General features: G+C 45.2%; 6 non-coding genes and 1 pseudogene across 6 annotated transcripts; all 7 read right to left on the bottom strand.

The window, feature by feature from the left end:
* Positions 1 to 209: 209 nt before the first annotated feature.
* On the bottom strand, positions 210 to 369 carry LOC130311194 (U2 spliceosomal RNA; annotated as a pseudogene).
* A 2,075-nt stretch (positions 370 to 2,444) lies between these two features.
* Positions 2,445 to 2,635, bottom strand: LOC130311137 (U2 spliceosomal RNA). Its single transcript, XR_008859576.1, has one exon. It is a non-coding gene; the product is annotated as a U2 spliceosomal RNA (small nuclear RNA).
* A 2,088-nt stretch (positions 2,636 to 4,723) lies between these two features.
* Positions 4,724 to 4,914, bottom strand: LOC130311113 (U2 spliceosomal RNA). Its single transcript, XR_008859553.1, has one exon. It is a non-coding gene; the product is annotated as a U2 spliceosomal RNA (small nuclear RNA).
* A 2,083-nt stretch (positions 4,915 to 6,997) lies between these two features.
* On the bottom strand, positions 6,998 to 7,188 carry LOC130311112 (U2 spliceosomal RNA). The gene has a single exon (XR_008859552.1). It is a non-coding gene; the product is annotated as a U2 spliceosomal RNA (small nuclear RNA).
* A 2,085-nt stretch (positions 7,189 to 9,273) lies between these two features.
* On the bottom strand, positions 9,274 to 9,464 carry LOC130311111 (U2 spliceosomal RNA). Its single transcript, XR_008859551.1, has one exon. It is a non-coding gene; the product is annotated as a U2 spliceosomal RNA (small nuclear RNA).
* Positions 9,465 to 11,539: 2,075 nt separating this feature from the next.
* On the bottom strand, positions 11,540 to 11,730 carry LOC130311110 (U2 spliceosomal RNA). Its single transcript, XR_008859550.1, has one exon. It is a non-coding gene; the product is annotated as a U2 spliceosomal RNA (small nuclear RNA).
* A 2,087-nt stretch (positions 11,731 to 13,817) lies between these two features.
* On the bottom strand, positions 13,818 to 14,003 carry LOC130311166 (U2 spliceosomal RNA). The gene has a single exon (XR_008859604.1). It is a non-coding gene; the product is annotated as a U2 spliceosomal RNA (small nuclear RNA).
* Between the last annotated feature and the right edge of the window lie 3,828 nt (positions 14,004 to 17,831).

The raw sequence follows: 17,831 nt of genomic DNA, 5'->3' as shown, positions 1-17,831 counted from the left end.
GGCCGGATCTATAAAAATTTCTCTGATCCTAGCCAGAAGGCCGGGAATCAAGAGGTGAGTGCCACAAGGTGAAGAGATTATGGTGCCCGTGCTTCAACTCAGTGAGTCTATTCTCCCAGTGAGTTTCGGCACCTCGGGGTCACCACTCCCCGAGGCACAAAAGTACCTCGGCTCTAGACCCTCTCAGCCTCATGGCGAGACCCGGAGGGAACAGGTCACATCGGGGCAGCCGTCGAGCTGATTCCTCAGAACCAGCCCCGGAAAGCCCTGGTACACCTGCATCCTCCATGCAGCACCCATCCCCACCAGCATGAAAACTGATAAGAACAGATACTACACTTGATCTTAGCCAAAAGGCCGAGAAGCGATAACCGTGAAAGGGGCGGGCCCAACAAGGTCCCCTTCATGGGCACTATCACTGCTTGCTGTCAGGGAGGCTGCCAGACAATTTTCCATGCACACTCTGGGCTGGGGGGCAGTCAACCACCAGTACACACAGCAGAACCTAAACCCATACCATTATTGCTAAGCAGCAAGACAGGGGCCCATTGCACTCCCACGGGGCCTTTTTAAATGCAATCCATAACCCGGATTTGCCAGGAACCCTTCTTACTCCTCCTACTTGCATGTGACACTGGGCTTAGGATCTGCATAGGAAACACACACACAAGCACACACCTACCTTTGTTGCCTGCAGATGCCTCCTTGGCTGTCCCCAAACGGTATCAAACCAACACCCACGGGAAGCTGTAAGCATAGAGGACATGCCTGCACCCCATTGGACTTACCTGTGTGGGTTAAATCCGGGTTATTTGACAACCTATGGCGGTGATGGTTCTGCTCAGGCAGAGCAGTGCTGATGCTCCTCATAAAGCTGTCGCTGCTGTGAAGGTTCTAGGTGACATCACAAATCCCTATGGTTACATACACAACAAAGCTGGGTTGTTGTTGTTTACACTCTGCAAGGCCTGTGGAAGTGAGTGACATCATAGCACTGTAGTTCTGAGGGTTCAAGATGGATGCAACAATCTCCTGTTGCTTCTATGAAGGCCGTAATAGACGACATCACCAAACAGCTCCATAGTCACATACACAGCAAAGGAGAGATGTTGTTTACACCTAGTGATGTCAGTGGTATTGAGTGACATCACAGCACAGTGCTAAGGCTCCTGGGCCTGGACACAGCAGCGGCTGCAATATCTCAACGGAGAATACGTTTATATCTATGTGTGTGTGTGCGCATATATATATATATATATATATATATATATATATTTCTCCGCCGAAATCACTTTTAAACCCATTTCCACCTTTTTTTCCCTTCTCTTCCTCTTACTTTTTTTTCACGTTTTTTTACGTTTTTCTCCTTTTCGCCTCTTTTCTGGGCGTATTATTCTTCTTTTTCTTCTTTTTTTTCGTCTAATGCATACCCCATCAGTGCAGCAATGCTTATTCAATACCGCCAGCAGATGGAGACACTGGGGGATAATTTTCTAAGGATTTATACTGATTTTTCCTGTCTGAATTTGTCGCACAGAAAGTTGCAGGCCAAATATGTGTGACATTTCTGCGACTTTAGCTTCTAGAGCATTTTTACAACATTATACATAGGTGCTGAATACATAAAAAGCGACTGTTCAGCGACAGACAAGTCGCATCGGCTGAAAGTAGGCCAGAATGTCAGTCCATGTTGGAGCAGGTTTAGATACAGTCTAAAGCATAGATCTCAAAGTCTGTGCACAGAATTTAGCAAGGGCCTCGCACCTTCTGATGCATCAGGTAGGTGCACAATAGCATAGCCTAACCCTCTGTACTTTGGTCTATATTGATGCGGGACATAGACAGCCAGCTGATGACCAATCCATTAGTGCAATGGATGGCTGGAAGCATTTGTCTTTGCCTTTGCAATACCACAGAAGCAATGCATGGTCAATGTACAGCAATGACACACCTGTGTGAACAGCCAGGAGACCCCCCCCCCATGTTATGTTACATAGTTACATAGTTAGTACGGTCGAAAAAAGACATATGTCCATCAAGTTCAACCAGGGAATTAAGGGGTAGGGGTGTGGCGCGATATTGGGGAAGGGATGAGATTTTATATTTCTTCATAAGCATTAATCTTATTTTGTCAATTAGGAACATTCAGCACCCACCCGCTATCAAGGCAGCTGCCTATCATGTCATGCCCTACCTGCACAGGTGTGCTGGCTACTCAAATGATCCAATTAAGGAGGCCATTTAGTCAGCAGCAGCAGAAGTCCTGTGCCTGGACGCTCCAACAGGGGCCAGACACAAGCAGAAGCAGAAGCAGCAGAAGCAGCAGCAGCACCACCTTTTGTTTTTTGGCTGCAGCAGCAGCAAGGCCCACAGGGCTGGCTAGCTGGCTAGCCAGCAAGCAGGTAGCAATGAAAGTAGGAATCTTTCTTTTTAACCCTGTAAGGGGGTGGTGCACTGTACCCGAAGATACTGCCATATCGGGTCAATGCATAGGGCGACGGAAGCAAGCTTCGAAATCGGCCCCCGTTCTCAAAAATCCATTTAATATATGGTCCCCAGATAGGGGACGTATCAGATATTAAACTGATAAGAACAGATACTACACTTGATCTTAGCCAAAAGGCCGAGAAGTGATAACCGTGAAAGGGGCGGGCCCAACAAGGTCCCCTTCATGGGCACTATCACTGCTTGCTGTCAGGGAGGCTGCCAGACAATTTTCCATGCACACTCTGGGCTGGGGGGCAGTCAACCACCAGTACACACAGCAGAACCTAAACCCATACCATTATTGCTAAGCAGCAAGACAGGGGCCCATTGCACTCCCACGGGGCCTTTTTAAATGCAATCCATAACCCGGATTTGCCAGGAACCCTTCTTACTCCTCCTACTTGCATGTGACACTTGGCTTAGGATCTGCATAGGAAACACACACACAAGCACACACCTACCTTTGTTGCCTGCAGATGCCTCCTTGGCTGTCCCCAAACGGTATCAAACCAACACCCACGGGAAGCTGTAAGCATAGAGGACATGCCTGCACCCCATTGGACTTACCTGTGTGGGTTAAATCCGGGTTATTTGACAACCTATGGCGGTGATGGTTCTGCTCAGGCAGAGCAGTGCTGATGCTCCTCATAAAGCTGTCGCTGCTGTGAAGGTTCTAGGTGACATCACAAATCCCTATGGTTACATACACAACAAAGCTGGGTTGTTGTTGTTTACACTCTGCAAGGCCTGTGGAAGTGAGTGACATCATAGCACTGTAGTTCTGAGGGTTCAAGATGGATGCAACAATCTCCTGTTGCTTCTATGAAGGCCGTAATAGACGACATCACCAAACAGCTCCATAGTCACATACACAGCAAAGGAGAGATGTTGTTTACACCTAGTGATGTCAGTGGTATTGAGTGACATCACAGCACAGTGCTAAGGCTCCTGGGCCTGGACACAGCAGCGGCTGCAATATCTCAACGGAGAATACGTTTATATCTATGTGTGTGTGTGCGCATATATATATATATATATATATATATATATATATATATATATATATTTCTCCGCCGAAATCACTTTTAAACCCATTTCCACCTTTTTTTCCCTTCTCTTCCTCTTACTTTTTTTTCACGTTTTTTTACGTTTTTCTCCTTTTCGCCTCTTTTCTGGGCGTATTATTCTTCTTTTTCTTCTTTTTTTTCGTCTAATGCATACCCCATCAGTGCAGCAATGCTTATTCAATACCGCCAGCAGATGGAGACACTGGGGGATAATTTTCTAAGGATTTATACTGATTTTTCCTGTCTGAATTTGTCGCACAGAAAGTTGCAGGCCAAATATGTGTGACATTTCTGCGACTTTAGCTTCTAGAGCATTTTTACAACATTATACATAGGTGCTGAATACATAAAAAGCGACTGTTCAGCGACAGACAAGTCGCATCGGCTGAAAGTAGGCCAGAATGTCAGTCCATGTTGGAGCAGGTTTAGATACAGTCTAAAGCATAGATCTCAAAGTCTGTGCACAGAATTTAGCAAGGGCCTCGCACCTTCTGATGCATCAGGTAGGTGCACAATAGCATAGCCTAACCCTCTGTACTTTGGTCTATATTGATGCGGGACATAGACAGCCAGCTGATGACCAATCCATTAGTGCAATGGATGGCTGGAAGCATTTGTCTTTGCCTTTGCAATACCACAGAAGCAATGCATGGTCAATGTACAGCAATGACACACCTGTGTGAACAGCCAGGAGACCCCCCCCCCCATGTTATGTTACATAGTTACATAGTTAGTACGGTCGAAAAAAGACATATGTCCATCAAGTTCAACCAGGGAATTAAGGGGTAGGGGTGTGGCGCGATATTGGGGAAGGGATGAGATTTTATATTTCTTCATAAGCATTAATCTTATTTTGTCAATTAGGAACATTCAGCACCCACCCGCTATCAAGGCAGCTGCCTATCATGTCATGCCCTACCTGCACAGGTGTGCTGGCTACTCAAATGATCCAATTAAGGAGGCCATTTAGTCAGCAGCAGCAGAAGTCCTGTGCCTGGACGCTCCAACAGGGGCCAGACACAAGCAGAAGCAGAAGCAGCAGAAGCAGCAGCAGCACCACCTTTTGTTTTTTGGCTGCAGCAGCAGCAAGGCCCACAGGGCTGGCTAGCTGGCTAGCCAGCAAGCAGGTAGCAATGAAAGTAGGAATCTTTCTTTTTAACCCTGTAAGGGGGTGGTGCACTGTACCCGAAGATACTGCCATATCGGGTCAATGCATAGGGCGACGGAAGCAAGCTTCGAAATCGGCCCCCGTTCTCAAAAATCCATTTAATATATGGTCCCCAGATAGGGGACGTATCAGATATTAAACTGATAAGAACAGATACTACACTTGATCTTAGCCAAAAGGCCGAGAAGCGATAACCGTGAAAGGGGCGGGCCCAACAAGGTCCCCTTCATGGGCACTATCACTGCTTGCTGTCAGGGAGGCTGCCAGACAATTTTCCATGCACACTCTGGGCTGGGGGGCAGTCAACCACCAGTACACACAGCAGAACCTAAACCCATACCATTATTGCTAAGCAGCAAGACAGGGGCCCATTGCACTCCCACGGGGCCTTTTTAAATGCAATCCATAACCCGGATTTGCCAGGAACCCTTCTTACTCCTCCTACTTGCATGTGACACTGGGCTTAGGATCTGCATAGGAAACACACACACAAGCACACACCTACCTTTGTTGCCTGCAGATGCCTCCTTGGCTGTCCCCAAACGGTATCAAACCAACACCCACGGGAAGCTGTAAGCATAGAGGACATGCCTGCACCCCATTGGACTTACCTGTGTGGGTTAAATCCGGGTTATTTGACAACCTATGGCGGTGATGGTTCTGCTCAGGCAGAGCAGTGCTGATGCTCCTCATAAAGCTGTCGCTGCTGTGAAGGTTCTAGGTGACATCACAAATCCCTATGGTTACATACACAACAAAGCTGGGTTGTTGTTGTTTACACTCTGCAAGGCCTGTGGAAGTGAGTGACATCATAGCACTGTAGTTCTGAGGGTTCAAGATGGATGCAACAATCTCCTGTTGCTTCTATGAAGGCCGTAATAGACGACATCACCAAACAGCTCCATAGTCACATACACAGCAAAGGAGAGATGTTGTTTACACCTAGTGATGTCAGTGGTATTGAGTGACATCACAGCACAGTGCTAAGGCTCCTGGGCCTGGACACAGCAGCGGCTGCAATATCTCAACGGAGAATACGTTTATATCTATGTGTGTGTGTGCGCATATATATATATATATATATATATATATATATATATATATTTCTCCGCCGAAATCACTTTTAAACCCATTTCCACCTTTTTTTCCCTTCTCTTCCTCTTACTTTTTTTTCACGTTTTTTTACGTTTTTCTCCTTTTCGCCTCTTTTCTGGGCGTATTATTCTTCTTTTTCTTCTTTTTTTTCGTCTAATGCATACCCCATCAGTGCAGCAATGCTTATTCAATACCGCCAGCAGATGGAGACACTGGGGGATAATTTTCTAAGGATTTATACTGATTTTTCCTGTCTGAATTTGTCGCACAGAAAGTTGCAGGCCAAATATGTGTGACATTTCTGCGACTTTAGCTTCTAGAGCATTTTTACAACATTATACATAGGTGCTGAATACATAAAAAGCGACTGTTCAGCGACAGACAAGTCGCATCGGCTGAAAGTAGGCCAGAATGTCAGTCCATGTTGGAGCAGGTTTAGATACAGTCTAAAGCATAGATCTCAAAGTCTGTGCACAGAATTTAGCAAGGGCCTCGCACCTTCTGATGCATCAGGTAGGTGCACAATAGCATAGCCTAACCCTCTGTACTTTGGTCTATATTGATGCGGGACATAGACAGCCAGCTGATGACCAATCCATTAGTGCAATGGATGGCTGGAAGCATTTGTCTTTGCCTTTGCAATACCACAGAAGCAATGCATGGTCAATGTACAGCAATGACACACCTGTGTGAACAGCCAGGAGACCCCCCCCCCCCATGTTATGTTACATAGTTACATAGTTAGTACGGTCGAAAAAAGACATATGTCCATCAAGTTCAACCAGGGAATTAAGGGGTAGGGGTGTGGCGCGATATTGGGGAAGGGATGAGATTTTATATTTCTTCATAAGCATTAATCTTATTTTGTCAATTAGGAACATTCAGCACCCACCCGCTATCAAGGCAGCTGCCTATCATGTCATGCCCTACCTGCACAGGTGTGCTGGCTACTCAAATGATCCAATTAAGGAGGCCATTTAGTCAGCAGCAGCAGAAGTCCTGTGCCTGGACGCTCCAACAGGGGCCAGACACAAGCAGAAGCAGAAGCAGCAGAAGCAGCAGCAGCACCACCTTTTGTTTTTTGGCTGCAGCAGCAGCAAGGCCCACAGGGCTGGCTAGCTGGCTAGCCAGCAAGCAGGTAGCAATGAAAGTAGGAATCTTTCTTTTTAACCCTGTAAGGGGGTGGTGCACTGTACCCGAAGATACTGCCATATCGGGTCAATGCATAGGGCGACGGAAGCAAGCTTCGAAATCGGCCCCCGTTCTCAAAAATCCATTTAATATATGGTCCCCAGATAGGGGACGTATCAGATATTAAACTGATAAGAACAGATACTACACTTGATCTTAGCCAAAAGGCCGAGAAGCGATAACCGTGAAAGGGGCGGGCCCAACAAGGTCCCCTTCATGGGCACTATCACTGCTTGCTGTCAGGGAGGCTGCCAGACAATTTTCCATGCACACTCTGGGCTGGGGGGCAGTCAACCACCAGTACACACAGCAGAACCTAAACCCATACCATTATTGCTAAGCAGCAAGACAGGGGCCCATTGCACTCCCACGGGGCCTTTTTAAATGCAATCCATAACCCGGATTTGCCAGGAACCCTTCTTACTCCTCCTACTTGCATGTGACACTGGGCTTAGGATCTGCATAGGAAACACACACACAAGCACACACCTACCTTTGTTGCCTGCAGATGCCTCCTTGGCTGTCCCCAAACGGTATCAAACCAACACCCACGGGAAGCTGTAAGCATAGAGGACATGCCTGCACCCCATTGGACTTACCTGTGTGGGTTAAATCCGGGTTATTTGACAACCTATGGCGGTGATGGTTCTGCTCAGGCAGAGCAGTGCTGATGCTCCTCATAAAGCTGTCGCTGCTGTGAAGGTTCTAGGTGACATCACAAATCCCTATGGTTACATACACAACAAAGCTGGGTTGTTGTTGTTTACACTCTGCAAGGCCTGTGGAAGTGAGTGACATCATAGCACTGTAGTTCTGAGGGTTCAAGATGGATGCAACAATCTCCTGTTGCTTCTATGAAGGCCGTAATAGACGACATCACCAAACAGCTCCATAGTCACATACACAGCAAAGGAGAGATGTTGTTTACACCTAGTGATGTCAGTGGTATTGAGTGACATCACAGCACAGTGCTAAGGCTCCTGGGCCTGGACACAGCAGCGGCTGCAATATCTCAACGGAGAATACGTTTATATCTATGTGTGTGTGTGCGCATATATATATATATATATATATATATATATATATATATATATATCTCCGCCGAAATCACTTTTAAACCCATTTCCACCTTTTTTTCCCTTCTCTTCCTCTTACTTTTTTTTCACGTTTTTTTACGTTTTTCTCCTTTTCGCCTCTTTTCTGGGCGTATTATTCTTCTTTTTCTTCTTTTTTTTCGTCTAATGCATACCCCATCAGTGCAGCAATGCTTATTCAATACCGCCAGCAGATGGAGACACTGGGGGATAATTTTCTAAGGATTTATACTGATTTTTCCTGTCTGAATTTGTCGCACAGAAAGTTGCAGGCCAAATATGTGTGACATTTCTGCGACTTTAGCTTCTAGAGCATTTTTACAACATTATACATAGGTGCTGAATACATAAAAAGCGACTGTTCAGCGACAGACAAGTCGCATCGGCTGAAAGTAGGCCAGAATGTCAGTCCATGTTGGAGCAGGTTTAGATACAGTCTAAAGCATAGATCTCAAAGTCTGTGCACAGAATTTAGCAAGGGCCTCGCACCTTCTGATGCATCAGGTAGGTGCACAATAGCATAGCCTAACCCTCTGTACTTTGGTCTATATTGATGCGGGACATAGACAGCCAGCTGATGACCAATCCATTAGTGCAATGGATGGCTGGAAGCATTTGTCTTTGCCTTTGCAATACCACAGAAGCAATGCATGGTCAATGTACAGCAATGACACACCTGTGTGAACAGCCAGGAGACCCCCCCCCCCCATGTTATGTTACATAGTTACATAGTTAGTACGGTCGAAAAAAGACATATGTCCATCAAGTTCAACCAGGGAATTAAGGGGTAGGGGTGTGGCGCGATATTGGGGAAGGGATGAGATTTTATATTTCTTCATAAGCATTAATCTTATTTTGTCAATTAGGAACATTCAGCACCCACCCGCTATCAAGGCAGCTGCCTATCATGTCATGCCCTACCTGCACAGGTGTGCTGGCTACTCAAATGATCCAATTAAGGAGGCCATTTAGTCAGCAGCAGCAGAAGTCCTGTGCCTGGACGCTCCAACAGGGGCCAGACACAAGCAGAAGCAGAAGCAGCAGAAGCAGCAGCAGCACCACCTTTTGTTTTTTGGCTGCAGCAGCAGCAAGGCCCACAGGGCTGGCTAGCTGGCTAGCCAGCAAGCAGGTAGCAATGAAAGTAGGAATCTTTCTTTTTAACCCTGTAAGGGGGTGGTGCACTGTACCCGAAGATACTGCCATATCGGGTCAATGCATAGGGCGACGGAAGCAAGCTTCGAAATCGGCCCCCGTTCTCAAAAATCCATTTAATATATGGTCCCCAGATAGGGGACGTATCAGATATTAAACTGATAAGAACAGATACTACACTTGATCTTAGCCAAAAGGCCGAGAAGCGATAACCGTGAAAGGGGCGGGCCCAACAAGGTCCCCTTCATGGGCACTATCACTGCTTGCTGTCAGGGAGGCTGCCAGACAATTTTCCATGCACACTCTGGGCTGGGGGGCAGTCAACCACCAGTACACACAGCAGAACCTAAACCCATACCATTATTGCTAAGCAGCAAGACAGGGGCCCATTGCACTCCCACGGGGCCTTTTTAAATGCAATCCATAACCCGGATTTGCCAGGAACCCTTCTTACTCCTCCTACTTGCATGTGACACTGGGCTTAGGATCTGCATAGGAAACACACACACAAGCACACACCTACCTTTGTTGCCTGCAGATGCCTCCTTGGCTGTCCCCAAACGGTATCAAACCAACACCCACGGGAAGCTGTAAGCATAGAGGACATGCCTGCACCCCATTGGACTTACCTGTGTGGGTTAAATCCGGGTTATTTGACAACCTATGGCGGTGATGGTTCTGCTCAGGCAGAGCAGTGCTGATGCTCCTCATAAAGCTGTCGCTGCTGTGAAGGTTCTAGGTGACATCACAAATCCCTATGGTTACATACACAACAAAGCTGGGTTGTTGTTGTTTACACTCTGCAAGGCCTGTGGAAGTGAGTGACATCATAGCACTGTAGTTCTGAGGGTTCAAGATGGATGCAACAATCTCCTGTTGCTTCTATGAAGGCCGTAATAGACGACATCACCAAACAGCTCCATAGTCACATACACAGCAAAGGAGAGATGTTGTTTACACCTAGTGATGTCAGTGGTATTGAGTGACATCACAGCACAGTGCTAAGGCTCCTGGGCCTGGACACAGCAGCGGCTGCAATATCTCAACGGAGAATACGTTTATATCTATGTGTGTGTGTGCGCATATATATATATATATATATATATATATATATTTCTCCGCCGAAATCACTTTTAAACCCATTTCCACCTTTTTTTCCCTTCTCTTCCTCTTACTTTTTTTTCACGTTTTTTTACGTTTTTCTCCTTTTCGCCTCTTTTCTGGGCGTATTATTCTTCTTTTTCTTCTTTTTTTTCGTCTAATGCATACCCCATCAGTGCAGCAATGCTTATTCAATACCGCCAGCAGATGGAGACACTGGGGGATAATTTTCTAAGGATTTATACTGATTTTTCCTGTCTGAATTTGTCGCACAGAAAGTTGCAGGCCAAATATGTGTGACATTTCTGCGACTTTAGCTTCTAGAGCATTTTTACAACATTATACATAGGTGCTGAATACATAAAAAGCGACTGTTCAGCGACAGACAAGTCGCATCGGCTGAAAGTAGGCCAGAATGTCAGTCCATGTTGGAGCAGGTTTAGATACAGTCTAAAGCATAGATCTCAAAGTCTGTGCACAGAATTTAGCAAGGGCCTCGCACCTTCTGATGCATCAGGTAGGTGCACAATAGCATAGCCTAACCCTCTGTACTTTGGTCTATATTGATGCGGGACATAGACAGCCAGCTGATGACCAATCCATTAGTGCAATGGATGGCTGGAAGCATTTGTCTTTGCCTTTGCAATACCACAGAAGCAATGCATGGTCAATGTACAGCAATGACACACCTGTGTGAACAGCCAGGAGACCCCCCCCCCCCATGTTATGTTACATAGTTACATAGTTAGTACGGTCGAAAAAAGACATATGTCCATCAAGTTCAACCAGGGAATTAAGGGGTAGGGGTGTGGCGCGATATTGGGGAAGGGATGAGATTTTATATTTCTTCATAAGCATTAATCTTATTTTGTCAATTAGGAACATTCAGCACCCACCCGCTATCAAGGCAGCTGCCTATCATGTCATGCCCTACCTGCACAGGTGTGCTGGCTACTCAAATGATCCAATTAAGGAGGCCATTTAGTCAGCAGCAGCAGAAGTCCTGTGCCTGGACGCTCCAACAGGGGCCAGACACAAGCAGAAGCAGAAGCAGCAGAAGCAGCAGCAGCACCACCTTTTGTTTTTTGGCTGCAGCAGCAGCAAGGCCCACAGGGCTGGCTAGCTGGCTAGCCAGCAAGCAGGTAGCAATGAAAGTAGGAATCTTTCTTTTTAACCCTGTAAGGGGGTGGTGCACTGTACCCGAAGATACTGCCATATCGGGTCAATGCATAGGGCGACGGAAGCAAGCTTCGAAATCGGCCCCCGTTCTCAAAAATCCATTTAATATATGGTCCCCAGATAGGGGACGTATCAGATATTAAACTGATAAGAACAGATACTACACTTGATCTTAGCCAAAAGGCCGAGAAGCGATAACCGTGAAAGGGGCGGGCCCAACAAGGTCCCCTTCATGGGCACTATCACTGCTTGCTGTCAGGGAGGCTGCCAGACAATTTTCCATGCACACTCTGGGCTGGGGGGCAGTCAACCACCAGTACACACAGCAGAACCTAAACCCATACCATTATTGCTAAGCAGCAAGACAGGGGCCCATTGCACTCCCACGGGGCCTTTTTAAATGCAATCCATAACCCGGATTTGCCAGGAACCCTTCTTACTCCTCCTACTTGCATGTGACACTGGGCTTAGGATCTGCATAGGAAACACACACACAAGCACACACCTACCTTTGTTGCCTGCAGATGCCTCCTTGGCTGTCCCCAAACGGTATCAAACCAACACCCACGGGAAGCTGTAAGCATAGAGGACATGCCTGCACCCCATTGGACTTACCTGTGTGGGTTAAATCCGGGTTATTTGACAACCTATGGCGGTGATGGTTCTGCTCAGGCAGAGCAGTGCTGATGCTCCTCATAAAGCTGTCGCTGCTGTGAAGGTTCTAGGTGACATCACAAATCCCTATGGTTACATACACAACAAAGCTGGGTTGTTGTTGTTTACACTCTGCAAGGCCTGTGGAAGTGAGTGACATCATAGCACTGTAGTTCTGAGGGTTCAAGATGGATGCAACAATCTCCTGTTGCTTCTATGAAGGCCGTAATAGACGACATCACCAAACAGCTCCATAGTCACATACACAGCAAAGGAGAGATGTTGTTTACACCTAGTGATGTCAGTGGTATTGAGTGACATCACAGCACAGTGCTAAGGCTCCTGGGCCTGGACACAGCAGCGGCTGCAATATCTCAACGGAGAATACGTTTATATCTATGTGTGTGTGTGCGCATATATATATATATATATATATATATATATATATATATATATATTTCTCCGCCGAAATCACTTTTAAACCCATTTCCACCTTTTTTTCCCTTCTCTTCCTCTTACTTTTTTTTCACGTTTTTTTACGTTTTTCTCCTTTTCGCCTCTTTTCTGGGCGTATTATTCTTCTTTTTCTTCTTTTTTTTCGTCTAATGCATACCCCATCAGTGCAGCAATGCTTATTCAATACCGCCAGCAGATGGAGACACTGGGGGATAATTTTCTAAGGATTTATACTGATTTTTCCTGTCTGAATTTGTCGCACAGAAAGTTGCAGGCCAAATATGTGTGACATTTCTGCGACTTTAGCTTCTAGAGCATTTTTACAACATTATACATAGGTGCTGAATACATAAAAAGCGACTGTTCAGCGACAGACAAGTCGCATCGGCTGAAAGTAGGCCAGAATGTCAGTCCATGTTGGAGCAGGTTTAGATACAGTCTAAAGCATAGATCTCAAAGTCTGTGCACAGAATTTAGCAAGGGCCTCGCACCTTCTGATGCATCAGGTAGGTGCACAATAGCATAGCCTAACCCTCTGTACTTTGGTCTATATTGATGCGGGACATAGACAGCCAGCTGATGACCAATCCATTAGTGCAATGGATGGCTGGAAGCATTTGTCTTTGCCTTTGCAATACCACAGAAGCAATGCATGGTCAATGTACAGCAATGACACACCTGTGTGAACAGCCAGGAGACCCCCCCCCCCCATGTTATGTTACATAGTTACATAGTTAGTACGGTCGAAAAAAGACATATGTCCATCAAGTTCAACCAGGGAATTAAGGGGTAGGGGTGTGGCGCGATATTGGGGAAGGGATGAGATTTTATATTTCTTCATAAGCATTAATCTTATTTTGTCAATTAGGAACATTCAGCACCCACCCGCTATCAAGGCAGCTGCCTATCATGTCATGCCCTACCTGCACAGGTGTGCTGGCTACTCAAATGATCCAATTAAGGAGGCCATTTAGTCAGCAGCAGCAGAAGTCCTGTGCCTGGACGCTCCAACAGGGGCCAGACACAAGCAGAAGCAGAAGCAGCAGAAGCAGCAGCAGCACCACCTTTTGTTTTTTGGCTGCAGCAGCAGCAAGGCCCACAGGGCTGGCTAGCTGGCTAGCCAGCAAGCAGGTAGCAATGAAAGTAGGAATCTTTCTTTTTAACCCTGTAAGGGGGTGGTGCACTGTACCCGAAGATACTGCCATATCGGGTCAATGCATAGGGCGACGGAAGCAAGCTTCGAAATCGGCCCCCGTTCTCAAAAATCCATTTAATATATGGTCCCCAGATAGGGGACGTATCAGATATTAAACTGATAAGAACAGATAAGGTTTCAACAAAATTTTATTGAATAAATAAGAAACCATACAAAATTTAAAATGCAAAATAATAAAAGGTTCACAAAAGTTTTAAAATACAAATAATAAAACCAGTAATAAAAGGAGAAAAAATAAAAATGGCAGGATAAAACATTATACAAATGTCATAAAAACTGATTATACTGTTATTTCGTTCCATAGAGGCAGACACCACATGGATGCTGCCTCGCTGGCCCCCAACTGTTTCTTGTCTCTTAGGTAATAGATGTACATCTCACTCAGGGCCAGCTTTATACAGTTTTTAACATCAATAAAATCATGTTTAAAAAGTAAGATGTTCCTAACTTTCCAGATGGCATTTTTAAAACAATTAATAATCATCCAGCAGATCATCTGCTGTTTAAAATTGGGGCAGTTAAAAAGACCGTAAAAGACACATTCGTGATTAAAATCTTTTAGGCCGCAGGCCCACTTCAAAAGTGGGCCTACCTTCCTCCAAAGCTCCCGTGCAAAAGGGCAGTTCCAAAATATGTGCAGCACCGTTTCGTCCACTCCGCAGCCATCTCTCGGGCACTTGGCTCTCGCCACCAGTCCTCGCCTGTGCTGGAACTCACGAGTAGGGAGGCACTGGTGGACGATTGCCCAGGCAAGATCCCTGTGTACATTCGCCAGAAACTTCCCGTACACGTTCCGCCATACCTTTTTGGATCTTGCCTGTGTGAAATTGGACACTGCCAGGGTAACCTCACTCCGCCTGAGGACCTTTGATACCTTTCTCTGGTCCCCCAGTATGTCAGGCTCCAAATCTTGGAGACCTAGGAGCCTGACTGTCTTTTCCAACACCACATAATGTTTTGGGGGACACAGAAGCACCGGAGCGTTCAGAGGGATGCGCAACCATCTTTTAAAAACCATGCCCGCAGCGTACCTTAAAAAGCAGCTAAAAATGCCATCGGATTTAATAATTTTAAAACAGAAACAGAAATACTTTATGTAAAAGAAAGTAAAAAGGTTAGGAACATCTTTCCCGCCATTATCTTTACTTTTGTACATAAAATCACGCTTTAATTTCTCCATTTTTGAACCCCATAAAAAAGAAAAAACAATTCTAGTTACTTTTTTAATGTATAAAATAGATGGAGGAAATACCATGGCAATGTATAGCATAATAGGGAGTAAAACCATCTTTATTATTAAAATCTTCCCCTCCATGGTAAGGTTTCTAAGATTCCACATTAAAATCTTCTTCTCCATCTTAGCTATAGCTGAATCCCAGTTAGGGCTCCCATCATTGACCTGGTTAAAAACAATACCTAAAACTTTAATTTGATCCTGTTGCATTGTGACTCCTGGGGTGATGGATGAATCCCAGGAGCCAATATAAAAACAGTCACATTTATCTGTGTTTAGCTTAAAACCAGAGACCTCGCAGAAATAGCTGGTGTTCCTCAATGCCCCCCTCATGGATGGAGAGTCCGGGCACAGTATGGTGACATCATCCATGTACCCCAACACCTTTAGATGGGTCCCTCCTCCACCAGGTATCGGTACGCCTCTTACTACCCGGTCTTTTCTGAGGAGGGCCATCAGTGGTTCGATTGCGCAAATAAAAAGGAGTGGGGACAGGGGGCAGCCCTGTTTGACACCTGATAAAAGAGGAACACCGCTGGTTAAAAAGCCATTAACAGAGACTTGACTAAAACAGGATCGGTATAAAAGCATGATTCGGCTTAAAATCGTTTCAGGCACTGCCATCTTTTTAAGAACTAAAAACAGGTATTCATGGGAGACCCTATCAAAGGCTTTTTCAAAGTCTAAGGATAAAATTGCTACAGTTTGATTTCTATCCTTAAAATACCATAAAACATCTCTTAAAATATTTAGGGATTCAGCTATAGACCTTCCAGGTACCCCACAAACCTGATTTGGGTGAATTAATTTATGAATAAAAGGTTTAAAACGGACAGCTAATAACTTGGCTAAAACTTTATAATCGACATTTAAAAGTGTGATGGGGCGCCAATTTTTTAGCATATCCTTTTCACCCTTTTTAAAAAGTAATGATACAATCCCCCTCCTCCAGGAAGGGGGAAGTTCATTAACAATAAAAGTTTCTTTATACAATAAAACCATATCATCCTTTAAAATATCCCAAAAAGCTAAATAAAATTCGATGGGTAAACCATCTTCCCCAGGGGCCTTCCCACTAGAAAAACTTTTAAAAACAAATAAAAGTTCATCTAAGTTAAGATCACGGGATAAAACCTCCTGGTCTAAAACATCTAGCTTAAAATCAAGGGAATTAAGAACATGTTCTAAAAAGGATGGATTAAGATCTTTCTTATTAAAAAGAAGCTGGTAGAAGTTAAAAACTGCATCTAACATGCCTTTTGGAGTGGATTCACCCTCAAGGTTTTGGATGATATCCCTCCTATTCATCACTTTTTTAAAAAAGAAACGGGAACATTTCTCGCCCTCCTCCAGGTGCTGCACATGTGAGTTAAAAATGATTTGTTTCCCTTTCTTTTCTATGGCATGTTTTATTTCAGTTTTAAGGTTTAAAATATCATTTTCTACATCCATACCAGCTTCTTTCAATTTAAAAAGTACATTTAAACGCATGTTAAGAACATAAAACCACTGTTTTTCCATTTTTGCCTTCTTCTTACCTGCTTTGATAAAAAAAAATCTGATTTTAGATTTGGTGCCCTCCCACCAGTGCAGCATAGGCTCGTGGGGTTTTCTTTGTGATTGCCAGCATTGGTAGGTCCGCACAAACTCCTCTTTTATCTCAGGGTCCTCTAGGAGTGTGGTGTTTAATCTCCAGAGGCCCCTTTTTGCTTTTTGCTCCCCCTCTAGCTCCAGGCCCACCAAGAGGAGCTTATGATCAGAGAAGATATTCTGCTCGAGCGTGCATTTCAGGGGTTTAAAAGCTCTAGAGGAAAAAATAAAATCGATTCTGGAGCTCACTCTTCCATTGGACCATGTGGCGCCTGGGTCCTCCGGCAAGAGATCCTTCCAGCAATCTTTCAAATTAAAATCATCAATAAAATTTTTAAGCAGGTAAGAAGTGCGGTCTTTACGATTAATATCCCCACCCTGCCGGTGTTCCCCATCACGTATGCAGTTAAAATCACCTCCCACCAGCAGGGGGGAAGACCCAACACAAAACAGTGGTAAAATTTCAAATAGTTCTGCCCGCTCCTGTTTATCAGGAGGGGCATACACATTTAAAACACGAATTAAAAGTCCATTAAAATATAGATGAATTAAAAGAGCTCTGCCAGGCACAATCTCAGTTACTGTATGAATAGAAAAGGACTGGCCTCGGCAGAGCAGCCCAACACCCACAGAACGACAGTCATTTGCACCGGACCATATGGATGGGCCCAGCTTCCAGTCTTCTTTTAAGTCTTTATAGTCCATTTTACTAGGGATTCCACATTCTTGTAGCAGGCAAAGGTCAAAGTCACATGTCTCTAGATAAGAAAATAAAGCAGCCCTGCGATCAGGGCTCTTTAAGGACCTCACATTGAGTGAGGCAATTTTTACAGGGATAGGCATAGTTTATGGAGAGTCCGTGCTTGGAGAATCAAAGTCAATAATAAGCTGCGTACCGTCATCCCCCGCCTGCGGGGTCATCAGCTCCTTGATGTTCTGAGGGTCGGAGCTTGAGATCGATGATGCCCCGACCCTGAGCTCGCTCTCGTCCGAACTACGGCACGCCGCTTTCCTTTGAATGTCTTCCTCTTCTTCTTCTCTTTGTCTTTTAAATGTCACACTGCTGTCCATATCCTCTGTGTTGCTCTCACTCGATGTAATCTCTGGCCCCCGGCTGATGGATCTGCGTCTTCTTTCATCATTTGAC

Source organism: Hyla sarda, unplaced genomic scaffold, assembly GCF_029499605.1.
Source record: "Hyla sarda isolate aHylSar1 unplaced genomic scaffold, aHylSar1.hap1 scaffold_162, whole genome shotgun sequence".
In the NCBI taxonomy this organism is placed as follows: Eukaryota; Metazoa; Chordata; class Amphibia; order Anura; family Hylidae; genus Hyla; species Hyla sarda.
Note: the sequence above shows the minus strand (reverse complement) of the source record. Positions and strands in the feature narration are given on the sequence as shown.